The following is a 21,731-nucleotide window of genomic DNA, read 5'->3' as shown; positions in this document are numbered from 1 at the left end:
CAATGAAATCCCATTAGATGCAATGAAATCCCATTCTGAATATCTGAAGTTTTTTTAAAAAATAAAGATTAATAAGGTGATTTCTAAAATTTATATGAAAATGTAGAGGGCCAAGATTAGGTAAGACCATCTTGAAGAAGACTAAGTTGGAAGACATACCAGATAGCAAGGTGTATTATAAAGGAAGACAATATGGCATGGTGCAAGGCTAAACAAATGGCATGATAAAAGATAATACTATAAAGTCAGTCTTATATCACTCTGGACATTTGGTTAATGGCAAAGATGGTAGTGTAGGTCAGTAGAGAAAGAATAGTCTTGAATAAATGGTGCTGGGTTAATTGAATTTTCAAATGGAAAAAAAATTAGTTTCTGGGTTGATTTTACATGTAAGAGATAAGAGAAGATAACATTGGAGAATATCTTCAGGACCTCGGGGTGGGGAAATACTTAAAATTCAAAAAGTACTAATCACTAAGAAAAAGACTGATAAATTGTACTGCATTAAAAGTAGGAATGTTTATTCTTTTAAAGATAGCATTAGAAGAGAGAAGGACAAGCCACACAGTGGGAGGATTTACAAAACACATTTAACCAATAAAGGAATCTGTCCTGAATATAAAAATAGCTCCTATAAATCAATAAAAAAATACAGTTAACTCAATAGAAAAATGAATCTCTACCTTAGGAACTTTACAGAAAAGGATATCCAAATGGCCAATAAACATATCAAAACTTCTCAACCTTGTTATGCACCAGGGAAATGCAAATTGAAATAACGTGTGAGACCACAATACACCCACCAAAGTGACTAAAAAGATAAGAAAGAAAAAAATCCTTGACAATACCAAATATTGGTGAGAATGTGGAGAATTGAGATTTTTTTTTTTTATGTACTGCTGGAGGCAGCATAAACTGACAGAAGCACTTTGGAAAATTGTTTGACAGTATCTAAGTACCAGCGATTTACTCTTAGGAATATTCCCAACTGAAATATGTAAATATGTGTAACCAAAAGTAATATACAAAAAAGTGCATAGCCCTATTATTTAAAAACCCCCAAAATGGAAGAGACCCAAATATCTACCCATAGACAAATGGATAAATAAGTTGTTATATTTTCAGATAACATAATAGTCAGTGTTGGGAGATAAAGGTAGCCTGGACTAGGATGATAATGGCAGAGAGGGGGATAAATGGATAGATTTGGCAGGTTTATAGGCAGAGTTGACTGGACGTGGTGATGAATCAGTGTGATGAGAAAACAGGAATCATGGATAACTTCTAGATTTTGGTATGAGCAAACAGTTATTTCTCGTTATTTCTATTATTTCCATCATCTTTCAGTAAAAGAATGCAGTCTCTCCCTGTTCCTGCTCTTGCCTTCCTATATTCCTGTTTTCCACATAGCAGCCCAGAGTGGTCTCTTAAAAATGTAGATTATCTTACTCCTCCTGCTTAATATCCCTTTAAGTACATGTTAAAATCTAACATGTACTGTTTTAATTCTACTGTGTCCCTCTTTACATGACCTACCCCTGTCTAGCTCTCTGACATCACCATATACCACTGGTCCTCTTTTTAATTACGTATGCTCTAAGGCACACTTGCTTCTTTTCGCTCTTTGGGACAAGTTTACTCTTGCTTAGAATCTTGCCCTTTGCCTTGGCTAGTTTCTTTTGTGTTTAAGATCTCAACTCAAAGATAATTCCCTAGAGAGGTCTTCCCATGGCCATCTAATTTAAAGGACTCTCCTCCTCCCTCCCATCACTTTACTACAAGCTTGTCCAATCTGTGGCCCAGGACAGCTTTGAATGTGGCCCAACACAAATTTGTAAACTTTCTTAAAACATTATGAGTTTTTTTTTTTTAAGCTCATCAGCTATTATGAGTGTCAGTGTGTTTTATGTGTGGCCCAAGACAATTCTTCTTCCATTGTGACCCAGGGAAGCCAAAAGATGGGACACCCCTGCTCTACTACATCAATCTTTTATTTTCTTCATTGTTCTTATCACTGTTTGAAATTATCTTATTCGTTTATTGTTGTTTACTAAATGTTTCCCCCTATTAAAGGTAAGCTGCTAGGAAGTTTATGTAGTTCACTGCCGCATAGTCAGAGCCAAGACCAAATAGAAGGTAGTTAATACGTATTTGTTAAGTAAATGAATAAATGGACAATCTAACAATACAGAGTATTGAGTAGCTCCATGGAAAGCAAATTTATGCCCTCATTTTCCTTCTATATAGAAATAAACCTTTTAGTGACAGTGCCACTAAAAAGAAAGAGAAAAACCCGAAACTTCCAGAACCTTTTGCCTTATAGTACACATACATTCAGATTTCCACCTTGGTTAATAGTAAGTAGGCAAAATTAAATGTATTCCTTCTTACCTCGTTCACCAAAAGAGCAAATAGAATGTAGCCTGAAGGAGCCTGCTGGGTACTGAAGGCTGAGATAATGGCCCTTTTATAGCAGGCCCCATGCAGGGAGGAGCCACCCTCTGTGGGATGGTCTGATTCATTCCTAACCAAACCTAGATCCACCCATATCTCCACCTGTATTTCTCCAGCAACATGTGTTTACTTCCCAGCTTCCTCACGTACTCATCTGTACTTGTTTTATCAAGTTCCAAATTTAGGTTTACATATTGGAAATTTTATTGAAGGGTCCCTTTGGCTAATACAGGTTCTTTGTGTGCAGGGCCCATACCTACTTTTCTGTAACCCCACTTTGCCTTGACAGGTGCTTGATAAATATCTATTGATAAATACACTTCCTGATCCTTGTCTCTAGAAGAGCAGGACATATTAATATGTTTATAAGAACTTGAAATTCAATTTATGATAGGAAAACATCACAAGCATCTACTTATGTGTTCTTTTTTAATCTATGAATTCCATCTTTGGGTACTGAAAGAACTTGCCATGAGATGAATGCTGTCTTCTAGAAATTATGGTCAGTAGAGGATAGGCAGATTTAATTTTAATTTTTCAAAGCAGAGCAAGAATGTGAACAATTGAATTAGAAGTGGTGATCACTAGGAGCATGAGTTTATTAGGCAAGACTCATTAGTGTAATTTTACTTTGTTTTCAAGGTTATTACATTGTGGCATCAGAGACATGTTCCACATACTCTTCCTTCTTAAACCATGAATTTTCTTTTATTGCCACAAATATACAGGGGACTCCTATCCCTGATCTGTCTTATGATATACGCACTGTTATGTTGAGCAGATTGCATCTCCATATGGATGTCCCGTGGTTATCTCAATCCATAGTGTTGAAAACTGAACTTACATTGTGCCTTCTACCAAAATGTACTATCCTCCAGAAGCCCATATATTGGTAATGATGCCCCCACACACTGGGTGTCTCAAGCTAGACAAAGTCATTTTCATTTCTCTTTTTCCTTAACCCCTCATACTCATGTCACATCATATCAATTCTACTCAGGCTTAGATTTTGTTATGTAGGCCTATTCTCTACCTCCAGTGCTATAATTTTAGTTCTGGACCTGACCATCTTTCAGTTGGGTATTGGTAAAGAAAAAAAGTGTCGTAACTAGCCTCTCTTTCTACTATTAAGCTGGCTTGCCATCTTATGTCATTTGCTGTGCTGGTTTCTTCTTGCCTGCAGAATTCCAGACTTCTTTACCTGACATACAAGCCCCTTTACAATAGGCATGAATCTGTATCTTTTCAATTGTCCCTCTTATTACCTGTATCTCATGGAAAAGTCACTCTAGAATGAGCAATATTTCTTGGATGAGCCCGTATTGGTCCGCTACTGTTCAAAATCTTTGTGTGCTATCCTCCACTACCTTAACTTGAGAGACTGTCAACCATAACTTCTCTTTATCTTTTAAGATTCTTCAAAATTACCACCTCCTGCATAAAGCCTTACCTGACATCTCCAGATTTATCAGTGTTCCCTCACATACTCTGTATTTACCTCTCAATAGCACTGGTGATATTTTATATTAATTACTTATTTTTATGTGTGCCCCCGGCCCCCTGGTGCCTTGAATCCTGTGTTTCTTCTCACCCTAGCATTGACTGGGTCTGAGTCATCCTTTTTGTCCTTGGGCCCTACAGCAATGCCTGGGACATGATCAAATAAGAGATGCAAGGGTGTGCCAATCTTGTTCAGAGTCAAAGAGATAAAAATATGCCCAAGATTTTAAAACTGTTTAATGTCCTCATTCTTAACCTTATCAGACCGTTGATTCTTTCTTTTGTGGAGTATTGGTTAACATCTATAGAACACAGATATTCATTTTCTCCTTTTTTCTTCTTGGGTTTAATTTTTTTATGCCAGTAGTTATTGCATTTTTGTCTCTACCGTGATGTAATAATGATAGTAATCTATATTGTGTACCCATTATGTGATAGGAATGTGCTAAGATTTTGCATGTATTAATTTTAATCATCAGGACAAACCTTTGAAGTCATTGTTATTCCTCTATTTTAGAGATGAGGGAACTGATACTGATAAGGCACCCAAGGTCACCAAGCAAGTAAGTTACAGAACTAGGATTTAATCTGAGGTTATTCAGACTCCAACTCCCACATTATTTCCACCATGGCATATTGTTCTGGGTGTGAACTTTTATCCTTTTTTTGTTAGCCTTATTTATATTTTTAATGTTTTAAACAGTGATTTCTTTCAAAGTACCTACGTCTGGGTGAACTTAACTGTGGAAATTATTGCAGGATCAGCAGAAAGACTAGACCATGGACTATGAGTAAGTGAAGAAGGTAGAGTCGAGAGAGTGTCAAGAATGAGGCAATCTTGGATATGACCTTCTTTGGGGCCAAAAGACCCCAAATCTTACCGAATTATGTCAATATGGAGGGTAGTGTTTAGTGGTCTGCTCTAGGACTTTTTTCCTGACCATGTTATGCTCATTGTATTTTATCAATAACTTAGGTGAAAATTTGGATAGATGGCAAATATTTTTAGGATAGACTGAGGATTCAAGAAGATTTTATCATGTTGCACCAATGGCTCAAATCTGATAAATGAATATTATTGAAAAAGTAAAATTCTGACTCCAGTTCCAAATTACACTTTACAAGGATAGGGTAGAAGACATGAGTAAAAGAAGCAGTATTGTGACAGTGGCAGAGTGATGCCATAGCCAAAAAGGTAATGTGATATTAGGCTGCATTAAAAGAAACACATTAGCTGGAACAAAATAGGTGGTGATGTACTTTGCTCAGCATTTATCAGACTATTTCTGTAGCTCTTTGTTCAGTTCTGATGACCATTTTTCAATAAGGATGTGGACAAATTGGTATGTGTTCTGAGTAAAATAGATAGAATGATTGTCTAGGTGAACGGCAAACAGAACTCAGTGGGATAGATGGATGGATGGATGGATGGATGGATGGATGGACGGATGGATGGATGGATGGGAGATGCAATATCTCTTTGGCTATATGAGTGGCTGTTATATAGAAGAGGGATTATACTTGGACTATATAATCTCAAGGCAGGTAGAACTCAGATAAATATGTAGAAACTATAATAAACCATGTTTTGGCTTTATATAAGTAAGGACTTTTTAATAGAATTGTCCAAACATGCCAATAATTATTTTTGGAGATAGTGAGTTCCCTATTATTGCCTAGAGAATTTTGAACTGGATGGAATCTTGGCATCAGCTAGTTTAATCTGCTTACATTGTAGCTGAAGACTAGAAGGACCAATGTTGTATGGCTAGTAAATTAAAAAGTCAAGGCCCAGGCCTCCAACTCAGGGCTTTTCACTCCAAATCCTCTTTATGTTGCATCAGGTTGCATCAATTAAAGGGAGATGAACATGAGACAGGGATAATTTGGACGGGATTTAGGTAGAGGAACGTTGGGTAGATGTCTGATAGATGCCCTTTTCAACCTGACAGCTACTATTCTATGATTGAAGTAAATTTCTTTGCTTGACTCAGCTCAGCTCAGTTCAGATAGTTATTTGATCTGTGCAGTTTAATAACTGCAGGGGTAACATTATGCTGCAAACAGGAGGATAGTTCTTGGGTTTTCATGCCCCACTTCCTGCCAGTCTGGCTGATCCCACTTGCATGCTAGCTTTTTACCCTCAGAATCTCACAGGAATTTTCCCCCCTAAGTCTTTAAAATTCTTGGCTGTTGAATAGTGAACTCTGTGATGTGGCATGTCTTCTGTATCTCCAGAGAGATCTTATTCTCCATATCATTTTTGCCACATAATGAAATGCTTTCAGTGGTGTTTTAGGTGTCTGTGATCACATATTGCGGCTGCCAGCATTTGCTAAGCAGTGAAGAGAACTCCCCCAAGGCAGGGGTTATTGACAAATAATAAATTACAGGATTTCAATTATAATCATTCAATTGGTTGTCCCTCCCTTTTCCTACCCAGTAGGCTGGAAAGGCATTGTGTTGCCATCTGGCCTCTGGGCTGCTGATGTGGGTCAGGTTGTCACGATTCAAGGATCAGCCCTTTGAGATGTGTGACTGAGGCTGTAGGAGTGAAGGGGAGTTGGAATTTGTGGTTAAATGATTTCCTACAGGAGCTGTAGTCATCTTTTGGGAGGTGCTGTTTGGGGTTAGAATTTTTCCAGGTTGAATATTCTCTTGAATTCCATGCCATAGTTGAAGCTGATATTCCTGCTTAGTTAGCCATACAGTGGTGGAGCAGTATCTGGCTAAAACACTTCCACTTGCAGCTTATATTTGCCAGGACAATGGTGATGGACAGGAATCTTGATCCCAAGCAAACAAAATGTTCAAATTACCATTGATGCCCTCAGATGCTGCTTTCTTTATAGCCAGTCTCTCTCTCTCTCTCTCTCTGTGTGTGTGTGTGTGTATGTTGTGTGTGTGTGTGTGATAGAGACAGAATGACAGAGAGACAGAAAGACAAAGAGAAGGAGGTAAAGGATGTAGAAGGAATGAGTGTGAGTGATAATAAGGCTTTTCCAGATAAAAGCAAGCCATTTTATGCCAATATGGATTGTCTTTCAGTTTTTCTATATGCCCAACATTTTCATTCTCAGGTACTCATTAACAGTTTCTCTGAGGTTTGGAGAAGAGGAAATCAAGATGGCTGACAAGGTTGGAAATTGAGAATAGAATTGAATGAAGCCTATGGCAGAGGTGTGTGTGTGTGTGTGTGTGTGTGTGTGTGTGTGTGTAGTGGGGGTACATGTGACACACATGTTATTCCAGAAGATTTTATCATGCAGAAGTCACTGGACACACACACACTCACACACACACACACACACACACACACTCAGAATGTATGTGAGAGAGATAGATACAGAGAAAACAATGATCAAATAGGAGTTTTTTGTATAGTGAAGAAATATTCTCCAGGAAGTGCTTATATCAATAAAGCTAATTTTCCCAAACTTATGGTGCTTTATTAAACCTCTCAGGTACAACTACAGAGATGGCCAGAGGCATTCTAAAGTGTGAAGGGAGGGTCATTTATGTAGTAACTGTGTTATATGAAAGTTTTCTCTAACAATTAAGGACAAAAGTAATAACAGAAAAAATAACAGATAAAACAACTGATCATCCCATGTAGTTAAGGGAGAAAGCCTTCATGACTTGACTCTTAAATGTTTATAAACAGAGAGATTGTGAGATCTTTAGGGTGGCTATTTCAGCAATGACTAGTATCAGCAGTAAAGGATGGACCATTCACCATTTCATGTTCCGCAGAAACAAACAGTGAGGACTGGTGACAGAGTGATGCAGCATCATGAAACTGGAAAAAAAAATCCAGGAGCAAGCCAGAACAGAGACGTGATAGCTATTCATGATCAAGGGTGTCACCAATATTTTCTGTTCAGACATGGTAACAAAGGCTAATAATTACAGGAGAATGTAGATCAGGAGGGACTGGAACTTGAAATAAGCTTCTACTCCCCTTTCTCACCTGTTTCCTTTGTATATAGGGATATTATAGATAGATAGAATAGACAGACAGACAGGTAGACAGATAGATAGACAAGAATATATTCCAGAGGGAAAATTTCTTCAGGTAACTGAGGGAAATTCAGACTAAGAGATAGGTCACAGTATTTAGGGATCATTTATTCATTCAAGAAACATTTCTTGCCAGTGACTACTTGCCAGTCACCATGCTTGTCACAGAACTGTAAATGAAGAAGTCATGCTCCTTGTCTGCCAAGAGTTTATAATCTAATGAAGAAAGCATACATATAAACAGTATGATATGTGTTATAATAAAGGTATTTGTAAATACCTTTAGGAATACCTTAGGTATTAGTAAATAGCTTTACTTGAGGAAGCAAGCTGTTTTTTTTTTTTTTTAGAGCGGTCAAGGGGAGGTAATATTTGAGCTGAACATTAAAGGACATTAAAAGCATTTATTGGATTGTATGGGAAAGGTCAGGGAGAGGCAGGCCTGAAAGGTCATATGGAAAGGGCTTGGAAGCCTTGGAAGCCTCTAAGTGATGTATATATTATTTACATTGGGTGGCAACTGAAGGGTTTTTAAGTGGAAAAGTGACAGGAGCAGATTTTCATTCAGTAAATGTAACTACTGGAAGTATGGATGGTGGATTGAGCTGGATACAGGCAATTTATATAAAAGAAGGAAGAGATAGTAAAATCTCAAACTAAGGCATTGGCAGTGGGATTGAAGAGAAGATACATTTTAGAAGCAGATCTTGGTGATGCATTGGAGGTGGAATGTGAGAGACGGTGAAGAACAAGAGGGAATAGGTTAGCGGCCTGGCAAGCAGTCGGTGTTGGGCAAGTTAGGGAGGGCAACCCAATGAAGTAGAGTCTGACGGGTGGACAGAACTCAATGATGCGGAAGGCAGGAATAGCAGATTTCAGTGGGCAGTGGGTAATGGGGAGTTGGTATCAACAATATCATGTCACTAGGTAGCAGGACCTTAGGGCCCATATTTTAGGCCAGGACTTTAATCTTGGAAGTAGGGAAGACTAAAGAACAAAGAAGATTTCTATCATGACCAGGCAGAGACTTTTATCATAACTGAGAAAGATCAAAATCAGATTAGCAGCATAATTGAACTGATGCTAATTCGTGAGCTTTAGGTAACTTCTATTCTTAAATTCTTCCTGCTGAAGATCAGTACTTATTCTGGATGATGGGGACCCTCACCAAGCTTCCAATACCTGAAGACCCCTCTATCTACTCAGCACTAACTTTTTATCAACTTAGACTTTATTCTGTCATTGTAAGTCTCCTGGTTACTCATTCTTCTTAATTCACCACCTACACCCTGTAGATTAGGCAGATGTTTGATTGATAATCTCCATGACTGTTGGTATAGCACAACACCAGACTACACCACACTCCTCTTACCCAGGTGTAGTTAGGGGAGGGCTCAGAATAGTATATGTGGTTTAGCTGTAGGAGCAGAAGGGTTGCATAATCTAGTAGTTTGAGAACTAGATGAGTTCAGAAGGTGAACATCAGAACCACTCTGGAGTTGTGTTTACATGTTATTTACAATTTCTGCTCATAACAAAAGTTAAAAAAATTATTCAAGACCCTAAACTACCATATTTCCAGAAGAATTACTGAGACCCAAGGCTCCAAAGTCCTTCAAGTGTTTATTTATGAGACTAATGATGCTCGTTTTTGTTAACCTCATGGATTCTCACATCAGTGGTGACCTTGTTGAGGTAGAGGTGGACTCACACCACCAACATTTCCACTCATTTTATCAGCATTCCCTAAAGTATGGCTTCCTCCATTTCTTAGAGCATTTGTTTCAAGGGATTTATATTATTTTAGGATATCCAGACAACTTGGAGCCAAGTCCCCACAGCTAGATCAGACAACTTTTGGTGACATCTCACAGTGTGGATTATCAAGCCAGTGTATCAGTCTGGAGCCTAGGTTTTTTGCCTTTAGCTTTGCTCAGGATGACTTCTGCTCTTCTGTGGCAGTACTTGAGAAGGTAAGGTAGTTTTTGTTCTCATTTTTTGTTTCATCATTTTAATCCATATTTCCCAGAATCTACCTCTTTCTTTACCTCATTCTATCATTTTTCTAATCAGGCCATTAGTTACTTACTCTTGCAACGTGTACTCTAACAGCATTTCATGTATATGCTTAAACTAATTCATAGAACATGATTACTATTAATATTTGCATTTCTTTTCACAGTATGCATCTAGAAATCCTCAGCTATTTTTTGTTTTCTTCATGAAATTTTTAATTCTAGGAACTTTTCATATGAGATATGAAAAATGGTTAAATTCAAATAACACCATGTCCATCATATTGGCCCCCTAATTAGAGCCAAGATCACAAAATCCATGGTATAGTGTTGAGAGCACAATCTCACACACCTCACAGACTTGCCTTTGACTACTGGCTCCTCCAGTTGCCAGCTCTATGACTTTGAGCAAATTTCTTAACCTTTCTGGGTCTGTTTCCTCATCTATAGAGTGAAGATAATAATACCTCATTTTCATAGTTCTTCAGTATATTAAATGAATTATATGTCAATGGTCTGGCACTTTGCCTAGCATGATAGCAAGGTATCCAATAAATGGTAATTATTAGCTTTATGTAACTATGAAGTCTTACAGAATTGGTAAACTCAGTATGAGACACTCTTATTGCAACTGAATTTTTGCAGGTGTATTTGTTTCCATCAAGAGAGAAGAGCAAGAAACATATAACTTTTCCTTTTTCTTTTCCAAGAATTTTTTTAATTGAGTCCCTCTCCGTGAGATTATGGAGGTTTTTAAATGTCCTTTAGGGTTCAGTGTGATCATCTCTAGAAGATTGGGGAGAAGGTTTTCATCTGTTTTAGGAAAAGAGTAGCTTTAGGAGAATATTGAATGTTGAGTACAAATACTACAAAAAAAGTAGCAAAAATTGCTCTAGTACATTTATTGTTTTCCTCCATTGTATACATTCCACTTTTTTTTTTTTTTTCTGGCAACAGTCCCTGATTTTCATTTAGGAATCCAACTATTGCCCATTCTTACTCCTTGTGGTCAGGGTGAGGGGAGGAGTTTATCTTTGACTTATGAGGGTGAAGAATGTTGCTTGGATGTTAGTGGACAGGGATGGGTGAGCATGTGACCTGGGATGTCTAAGGCAGAGTGAATCTCAGGACTATTGTGGGAACTACCAGTAAAGACATAGCATTCCTCCTCCACCTCTCCCCCCAACCCCTTGGCCCCTGCACCTTGAGATTTGAACAGGGAAGAATGTAGTCCAAGCTGCTGCAGCCATCTCATGACTACATGTCAAAACTGGAGTCAACAGAGGGAAAAGCAGAGCTGAGAGATTGAGAGACTCACCCAATCTTGATGATATACTTTGAGCCTTGAAGTGAGTACAGCCTGCTTGCCCCATTTCAAGACTTTTCAGTTACGTGAACCAATACATTATCCCTTTTATTTAATAAGCTTTGAGTTGTTCTATTACTTCAAGCAGAATTAGAACTGATATAATTGCTATTTACTTTTTGCTGTGTTCTGCATTCATAATAAATATAAAAAACATGGCAAGATAACCAGGGGCATGTTAATGCAAGGGTGGTAATAGAAAAAGGGGAGGAAGAGGAATAACAAGCCCTCCCTTCAGTTCTTTCATGTCTCCTCCTTTCCTTCGGATTAAAGATCAGATCCCTGAACCAGTATTATCACATTATACTTTTCTAAGTTTTATTTTGTTTTTAATTGACATCTAATAATTGTGCATGTTTATATTTAAGTGATGTTTCTATACATGTTTACATTATGTAATGATCAAATCAGGGTAATTAGCATATCAATCACTTCAAACATTTGTCATTTCTTTATGGTGAGAATATTCAAAATTCTCTCTTCTATTAATAGCTATTTTGAGATATAGTATATGATATTGTTAACTGTGGTTACCCCACTGTGCAGTAGAACAGTCAGATAAGAGGAATATTATACTTTTAAAAGGATAAATTCCTTTGGGGGCAAGAGCAGGGTCCTGGCTAAGTACATGAGGCCTGCCTGAGGAATTTCTATGGAAACAGGAATGTGTGTCTGTAGCCCTAGCCCTGCTCAGCATTGGAAACTATTTGGCAGTCTGAGCATGGTTCCTCCTGTAAACTAAAAATAAATCCTAAAGCCCTCAAGTGACTGAACAGACCCTCCCCACCCCCATCTTGGCCAAATGGACCCTGGATAAATCTTAAAGACTTAGTTCCCAGCCATGATGGCTCAGGAAGTCAGATATATCTTGTTATATACCCTCCCTTTTGCAGTGTTTAGACACAACTGGCCAGCATTGATGTGAAAATAGAGAACGTTAAGACTGATAGAACAGACTGTTTGTGGCACTAAGATACCAAATTGTAAACAGGAGGTAAGACCATGCCAGTCAAGGGTTAAGTCACACACTTCCGCACTTAAAGAATAAACTATATTCTAAATGCCATAAGGTTTCTATTTTTCTTCAGCAGCTAAACAAGCACTGGCCTCCAGGTGAGCAATATGAAAACAATTCGTAGCTCATTCACTGCCAGACACTGACTCCATCCTCCTGTTCCACAAACTATAGCTACAGCTTTGATTAGACAAGAGGCTATTTCAATAACTTTCTCTTGATAAGAAGACCACCGACCGTGGATGGATTCTGGCCAGTTTACGAAGGCTGCATACGTGAGTGCGTTTGTGTCCTGGAAAGACCTTATAAAGCCTAATTATAATATATTTAAATGTTAAGTCTCCACCCCAAGGTGAACATTGCTCAGATGTAATATGTACATTTATTCAGTATGTGTGCATTAGGAGGACCACGAATATTCATGGCTCCTTCTGTAATCCATTGAATATGTTTAGTCAACCCATTCAGCATAAAGTTCCTACCCCAATCCCTCCTCTTTCGAAGTACATGCCTTTGCCAGAGGCCAGGCTTCCCAGCTTGTCAGAATTTGCCTGTCAACTTTGTGACTGTAACCCCCTATGAGAAATATAGCTCTCCTTTCGAAATTTATAAATTGTGTAATTTTTAAGTTAACACCCCTCTAGAAAATGATTCAATTTTCCTTGTCTTTCTTTTCCTTTGTCTTCCGAAGCCAGAAATCCAGAATCTGTTTGTTCTTAGGTCTCAGCCCTTTTATTCTCTCCTATGCTTTCACCAAGGATGTTCTATTGTAGCACTCAGTTATGTGAGCTTGCAAAATTAACCATTCATAGACTTTGGCCCCAGACTTTTTGCTGACTTGAGACCATCAGCACTCAGGATATCATTTTTTTTTTAAATCCTAGGTATAGAGATATGAGTTAATCATACTCCTTATTTCATGGCACATTGTAATTATTGAGCTATGCAGATTCTTCTGTGGAAGAGTTGGTTAACTTTCATCCCCATTCTTTATTCCCAGTCCTCTCCCCCTCCCTCACCAGATAATTATTCTAATGAGTTTACTGTATATGTCTTAACTTGTACAGGTGCTTGTAAAGTATCTATTGTTACTTTTATGTTCATAGAGTTTTACTTTTATGTAAGTGCTATTTTTTGTTAGATCTCATTCTTTTTTTTTTTTTTTTTTACCTTTTTTTCATTTAGTATCCATGTTGCAGTATGTATGTCTAGTCCATTGCTTCTAATTGTGCTGTTGTTTTGCATCTACTCAGTATACCTCTGCACTTCCCTGGTGATGAACACTCAAATTGCTTCTAATTAATTCCTCAGCACTAAAAATAATGCTGTGATGAACATCCTCTTACATATGTCCATTATTGATCTCTGGGAGATATTTTGGGGGGTCATAAACACAGAAGTAGAATTTCTGGGTGGTAGGCTATGTGTATACTTGATATTGACTAGATACTGTCAGATAACTCTCCAGAACAGCTTTACTTTCTTACCAGGAGTACATGAGATTTCCTGAACCCACATCCCAGCCAACACCTAGCAATATCTAGTTTCCTAACTTTTTCCAGCTCATTTCACTGTTATTTTGATTTTGATTTCCCTTATTCATGAGTTTGAACATCTTTATGTATATTTGTAAGCCATTTTGATTACCCTGTTCTATACATTGCCTGTTCAAATACTTTACCCATTTTTCTGTTAATTTTCTTTTTTACTTTAAGAAGTTCATTTTATGTTCTAGATATTAGTACATTGTTATTTTTAGACACTGCAAATAATTTCAGTGTGTCATCTCTCTGTTAACTTTGTTCATGGTGTCTTTCACTGAACAGAAATCTTTAATTATAATGTAATAAAAGTCATCACTATTTTTGTATTATGTGTGCATGTAAAGTTCTATCTACAATGTTCATTCCTGTGCTGAGATTACTAAGGTATTTTCCCATATTTTCTTTTCTTTACTTTGTTGTTTTAAGCTTCACATTTAGATATTTATTTCATTTGCAGTCTACCTTTGTATGTGACTTTAGGTAAAGATCCAATTTTGTTTTTATCTACAGCATGAGCCAGGTTTGCAACTCCTTCTATTAATCTGCCCTTTTCCCATTGATATATGGTACGTACTTTACTATATATTAAGTTCCCATATAAACATACTTTATTTCTAAGCTCCTTATCATGTTTCACTGATCTGTTTGTCATTGCAATAATATCACATTGTTATTATTACTTGACTGCGTAGTATGTCTTAATACTTGGAAGGGCAAGTACCCATTCTTTGTCTTTTTCTTGAAATGTTGACTTACCTGTTCGTGGATCTTTATTCTTCCATGAAAACTTGAGGTTATTGAACTTCTCAAGAAATTCAACACAAATATTTTGAAGTATCTGTGATTGTGTTGAATGTATGGATTAATATGAACTGACATGTTTATAATATTAAGTCATCCCACCCAAGATATGGAATATCACTCCATTTATTCAGGTAATCTTCTGTGTCATTTATTAGATTTAAAAAATTTCTCCATGGAAGTATTATATGTTGTCATTATTTTCTAGTTATTTTACATTTTTTGTTGCTGTTCTGAATGATATCTTGTTTTTAAATACATTTTGTAATTGGTTATTGTTGGAGAGAAAAGCGCTTTTAATTTTTGTAACTTGATTGTTTCTGATAAACTTGTGGAATTATCTTATTAGTTGTAATACTTTGTTGATTAGGTGCTTTTTTCTAGCTAGAGAGTCATATTATCTTACCTGCAAATAATGTCATTTGTTTTCTTTTTTTTTCTACCAATGTATTTATTTCTCTTTCTTTCCTTATAGCATTGGGCAGGGCACCCCACTATGGTAAACACTAATAATGATATTGCTCCTGATTTTGTTTCTGGAGGGAATGCCTCTAAGATTTCTTCATTAATTATGAGGTATACTGTATTTTTTGATATATTAATAAATTTCCGTTTATTTCTAGTATGAGTTTTTATCTTTGATATGCATTGAAATTTGTCAATGTATTTCCTGAATTAATTGAGATGAACATGTTATTTTAATTTTTTAGTATATTAATGTGACAAATTTTAAAGATAGGTTATATGATTTTTAATAGTTTTTGCATCCTGTTATCAATCTGAATTAATCATTATATATAATGATTATATAGGTAATTATACATAATATGTATATAATTATTAAGCATGTATTTTGTAGACAACATGTTGAATCTTTTTTGTAGTTTTTATCAACTATAAATGTCTCTGTCATTTCATTAGTTTAGGCTATTTACATTTTTGAAATTATGTTATTTTAATTATGTTCATTTAACTAACATAGTATTTCTGCCATCCTATTTCATACTTTGCCTTTTCTATAGGTTGTTTACATTTTTTTAAAATAAAATGATTGGCTAATTTTTTCTATTAACAGATAAACTCCAATTAAATAAATAAATAAACAACCCATATTTTACTGTATATTGTTTATTAAAAACATACCTAAAACAAATGACAAAGTAAAGATTAAAAAGGTAGGATGTAAAAGATATGGCAGGCAAACACTAATACAGTTAACAGCAGATTAAAATAGAATTAAAGATAAAGAATTTTGGTAATTAAAGGCATAACATATTTTGCAACCTTTTGCAAAGGGTTAAAGAGCAGTAAAAAGTAACAAAAATAACTACAGATAAACTAATGATTTAAAAATAGAATATTATTGTCAATTATCCCTCCAAAAAGCTGAAAAAATTGAATATTATGAACAACTAAGTACCAGTAATGTTGAAATCAACACAAAATGGATAGGTTAGTAAGAAAATGTCAATTGCCAAGGAATCTGTATCTGACTTTCTATTTTCAACCATGAAAGACTGACTGTTTCAAACTCCAAAGTCAGGAGGCCCACCCACTAGTTTTAGCTAGATCTACCAAACCTTTAAGAAATCCACATTTTGCATGAACTATTCCAGTGCACAGAAAAGAATGAAAATTTCCCAACCAACTTTATCAGGTTAGTATAACCTGGTACAAAAATTAGATAGTGAAAGCCCAAGAACATAAAACTATAGATTAATTTCACTTATGAACACAGAATGCAATATCCTAATAAAATATTAGCATATCAATTTCCAGGAGTGTCCCAAATTTATTTCCCAAATACAGTTTACCAAAAGATTCTAAGATCAGTTTAACTTTTGAAAATCAATTAATATAATTTAAAAATAAGTGAAAAAAATATATAATCCTTTCAGTAGATTGAACAAGACATTTGATAAAATTTTAAACTCATTTGTAGTAGAAGTTTTCAGCAAACTAGGAATAGAAGGGAACTTTCTTAATCTGATATTGGCTATCTAACAGAAATCTATAGCAAACATTATGCTCTACTTCAAATACTGAAACATTAGAACAATGTCATTGAAGTCAGAAAGAAGACAAGGATGCCTACTATGAGTACTAATATTTAGATAGTCCTAATCAATAAGAAATGAAGTAGCAATTCCACTTCTGGGTAGTTATCCAAAACAATTGAAAGCAGGGATTTGGACAGATACTTTTTGACCCACGTTCATAGCAGTGTTATCGACAATAGCCAAAAGGTGGAAACAGCCTAAATGTCAATTTTGTTAATGGATAAACAAAATGTGGTATTTACATACAATGAAATATTGTCCAACCTTAAAAAGGAATGGCATTCCAATACATGCTACAACACAGGTGGGTCTTGAAGAAATTATGCCAAGCAAAAGAAGCCAGACACAAAAGGACAAATGTTGTATGATTGCACTTAGATAAGGTACCTAGAGTAGTCAAATTCATTGAGACAGAAAAGAGAATGACGGCTGCTGATGGAAAGGGAGAATGGAGGATTATTGTTGAATGGATACAGAGTTTCAGCTTGGGAAGATGTAAAATTTCTGGAGATGGAAGGTTTTGACTGTTACACAATATGTATGTACTAACGCTACTTAATGGTACACCAAAAATCATTAAAATGATAAATTTTATATTATGTGTATCCTACCGCAATAAATAATTTAGAAATGTGGAATCAATGTTGAAAGAAAGATAATTTGTTCACCAGTTTCAGACAAAATGAACCCCCCAAAATTAATTGACAAACATTCAAAGATACAACAGGTGGTGGAGAGGATGTGGAGAAATAGGAACACTTTTACACTGTTGGTGGGACTGTAAACTAGTTCAACCATTGTGGAAGTCAGTGTGGTGATTCCTCAGGGATCTAGAACTAGAAATACCATTTGACCCAGCCATCCCATTACTGGGTATATACCCAAAGGACTATAAATCATGCTGCTATAAAGACACATGCACACGTATGTTTATTGCGGCCCTATTCACAACAGCAAAGACTTGGAACCAACCCAAATGTCCAACAACGATAGACTGGATTAAGAAAATGTGGCACATATACACCATGGAATACTATGCAGCCATAAAAAATGATGAATTCATGTCCTTTGTAGGGACATGGATGAAACTGGAAATCTATCATTCTCAGTAAACTATCGCAAGGTCAAAAAACCAAACACCACATGTTCTCACTCATAGATGGGAATCGAACAATGAGAACTCATGGACACAGGAAGGGGAACATCACACTCTGGGGACTGTTGTGGGGTGGGGGGAGGGGGGAGGGATAGCATTAGGAGATACACCTAATGCTAAATGAGTTAATGGGTGCAGCACAACAACATGGCACATGGATACGTATGTAACAAATCTGCACATTGTGCACATGTACCCTAAAACTTAAAGTACAATAATAAAAAAAAATTAAAAAAAATTTTTTAAAGCTCTGATAGCTTGGAGAACAGTGTATCTGGACATAAAGGCTTTGGCTATCACTTTCTTTCCTAAAACAAACAAACAAAAAAAAAACAAAGATAAGAGTGCAGCAAGATAGTCAAATATACAATCAGAATGAATAAGTTCATAGCTTCCTATACAATAGAAATCACCGATTCAAAAATATGATAGAAAAATTCCATTTGTATTAACAAAAATAAACCCACAAATAAACCTGATGAAAAAGGGAAATATTCTTATAGGACAAAAAACTTACAAAAGGATATAAAAGAAAATCTGAATAAATTGTGAAATACAGCATGTTAAGATGACCAGTTGTCAAGTCAGTTTGGAAAATGTATGGGGGTCTTTAAAAAAAAAATGGAATTACAATATGAGCCATCAACTTCACTTCTGAGTGTATAGCCAAAGGAATTAAAATTGGTGTTGAAGAGATATCTGCATTCTCACTTAGACATACCACTTAAAAATGTACTCTAAATGTTAGGTGTTTTCTGTGTGTATATACGTCTATAAAAGTATCTTTAAGTTGTCTGGAAAGAATCAAGCTCTATTCCTCAGTGATTATTCCTGGGTAGAGAAAAGAAGTTATTGGATTTGGGATGAAGGTCAGAGGAGGCTATAGCATATATCTACAAATATTCTAATTTTTCAAAGGAAGAATATATTTCTGTATCATTTCATAATTAAAATCAATTTTTAAAATGTTTTTTATTTGCGGCATGTTTTTGTTGAAAGAATGCATGGTATGAACTAATGATGTGTTCAGTAATTTTTGTGCATATAATTAATAGGAGAATAGTTTTGATGACAATTTTATATATTTACAGTAATATATTGGCTTATTTTACTAGCAGGCTTGCATGTCTGTTTGTTTGTATTTGGAGACTGGGTCTCACTCTGTTGCCCAAGCTGGAGTGCAGTGGCACAGTCATAGCTCACTGCAGCCTTCAACTTCTGGGCTCAAGTGATTCTCCCACCTCAGCCTCCCAAGTAGCTGGGACAACAGGTACAGTCCACCAAACCCAGCTAATTTTTTAATTTTTTGTGTGTGTATAGACAGGTTCTCACGTCATTGCCCAGACTGGTCTCAAACTCCTGCCTTCAAGGAGTCCTCCTGCCATGGCCTCTGAGCCACCATACCTGGTGCATGTTTATGTAACGTGTCTATATTAAAAAATAAGAAAAAACATTGATAACACTTAAAAAGATGGGCTCTCATATTAAGTCCTCCTTTAACTTCCGCTACACCTACACTAACCCATTTCCCTTTGGTTGTATTTCCAAAAGACAACATGAGATGGTAGGAAAAGCCCTGGTCTGGGTTATGGTATGCAGTGTTGTTCTGATTAAACAGTTGACATCTATTGGTTGTGTGACATTGGAATTCACTTTTTTCAAATGAAATATAAAGGGAATATCATGGGGTTCCTAGCCTGGCAATATCTACGAGTGTACTTTGAAAGGTCTGTAAAGTCCCCAAAATTATAAGGAAACATTTGTAAGTGGGTCTCCGCATTTTTTTGAGGGGAAGGGCATTTGGGAGAGGGATGCTCAAATAGTTCTGGAACAAGAAAACAACAAAAGGTTAAGAGCCATTGACCTAGATGATCTTCAGTGACCTTTCAGCTGTGAAATTCTGTTAAAAGTAATCCTTGAGGCTTGAGGCTTTTTGCCCTGTCCTATCCGTTTCTCTTTCCATTTATCAAACTCCTGAACACAAAACAAAAAACAGTTATCAAGTTTCATCAACTACAAAATATATATTTGATTACCAAAGTTAATATGATTATTAAATGGAATAATTCATGTAAAGCCCTTTACCACGGTCTGGCACAGAGTAAACAAACAACATAATTTTTTTAAAAAAGAGCAGTAGTGGAATTTATTGGCGTTACAACAGCAAGTTTAAATCCCTAAGCCAGTAGGCTAGGCCTATAATTTTTTTAGCTCGAGGGAGGAAGGTGATAAACTTTGAAATAGTCAATGATTAAGGCTGGAAAATTCTTTAAGTTCTGAGAAAACCAGTAGAAACTCTGCTTTGTCCAAAAGCTGGAAAATGATAGGCATTCAATCAATGTTAGTTTCTTCCAAAATTTGGCCTCATATTCCTCACTTCTTGTCTTTTTTCTCACCTAGAGGGTCCAAGGCCTAGAATGTTTATTAAAGACCTTGCAAAAAATAATAGAGTTACACTTTTTAAAGTTCTTACTAGAATTTTCTATAGCCGTGGTTCTCAATATGTAGTCTTGTGGTACATGTGAAGTAAAAAGTACTTTCATCATAATACTAAGACATTATTTGTCCTTTTAATTTTCATTCTCTTACAAGTATCCAGTAGAGTTTTCTAGATGTATGATGTCACAACAGCTGGAAGGCAGAACTAGGTACTATAGTCCAGTTGTCTTCCATTAAGCTAGACATCAATGAGATTTTCAAAAGTGTAAAACAATGCCACTCTTCTCATTATTTGTTTTCTAAAAATAGTTACATTTTAATAAAAATATGGTATGTTAATATGTAATGGACTTGTTAAATGAATAAATATTTTAAAAACTTCTCAGTTTTAGTTTCTAATATGGAAAATATTGATAGACATAATCCCCATAAACAAAAGCTCTTCATGTTTGTCAGTAATTTTTAAGAGCAAAAAGGGGACTTGAGGCAGAAATCCTCAAGAATCACTTCTGCTGATTCTACTGAGAATTACTTCTCTGTAGAAATAATTGTTCATTAAATGGATAAAAAATACGGAGAAAACTATGGTTTACCTTCATCCTGGACATTGTCATCATGCTCAATTTCTTGTTTTTATGAATAACTTTTAACTTTTTTCTCTAAGTGAAATGGACTTTTTTGCAATCATGTTTTTTAGCTAGAAGGCTGACAAGAGCCAAATTCATAATAGAAAACGGATCCTATATGCCGGAAATGCTGACCAAAGCTTGGAGATCTGCCACATAAAATAATTCCATTTGGGAGTTTTTCATAAAAATGCTTGGATCTCCATCCCAGTTAGATCTTCTTTTTCTGTACTCTCTGATCGTGTTAACACTTTGCCTCCTTCCAGAAGAATAACCTAAGCTTAAGTCTCGCTCTATTGTATGACTTTGATGACACATTTCTTCTTGATCTGACCTCTCTTTGTTTGCCTGAATGACCTTGCTTTCCCAGTTCCCTGGAGCAGGAATTATTCTTTGTCTATCTGGATCATGTTCTTTTGCTCCAAAGTCTCTCTGTCTATACTTTGTGTGAGTGTAAACATATGCGTTCGTTTATATTTTACTTTAGTGACTTTTTAAATTTGAAAGAATGAATGCTCCTTAATTATAAAATAGTCAAGCAATACAGAAAATTGTAATAGAAGACAGCAACAAATCATCATGAATTCCATCACATAGAAATAATCAATGTTAACTTCTGGAAAACATTATTTCAAATTTCTTTGTATGCAGCTGGATGGAGAGTTAGACGAAATTTATTTAACACAATGGAATCATACCATTTATGCAATTTTAAATAAAAAGTTAACAATTTTC

General features: G+C 35.9%; 1 protein-coding gene and 1 long non-coding RNA gene across 2 annotated transcripts in view; one reads left to right on the top strand and one right to left on the bottom strand.

Annotated features, from left to right (window-relative positions):
* Positions 1 to 2,400, bottom strand: part of FLG (filaggrin) — a 22,510-nt gene extending 20,110 nt beyond the window's left edge. The window contains 1 exon segment of the mRNA XM_012511601.2: positions 2,392 to 2,400. The gene's annotated coding sequence lies outside the window, so the exon portion shown is untranslated.
* On the top strand, positions 1,947 to 21,731 carry LOC115837626. The gene is made up of 2 exons (XR_004032658.1): positions 1,947 to 15,291; positions 21,068 to 21,731. It is a non-coding gene; the product is annotated as an uncharacterized LOC115837626 (long non-coding RNA).

This window comes from Nomascus leucogenys, chromosome 12, assembly GCF_006542625.1.
Source record: "Nomascus leucogenys isolate Asia chromosome 12, Asia_NLE_v1, whole genome shotgun sequence".
Classification (NCBI taxonomy): Eukaryota; Metazoa; Chordata; class Mammalia; order Primates; family Hylobatidae; genus Nomascus; species Nomascus leucogenys.
The sequence above is the reverse complement of the archived record's forward strand: the minus strand, read 5'-3'. Positions and strand labels throughout refer to the sequence as shown.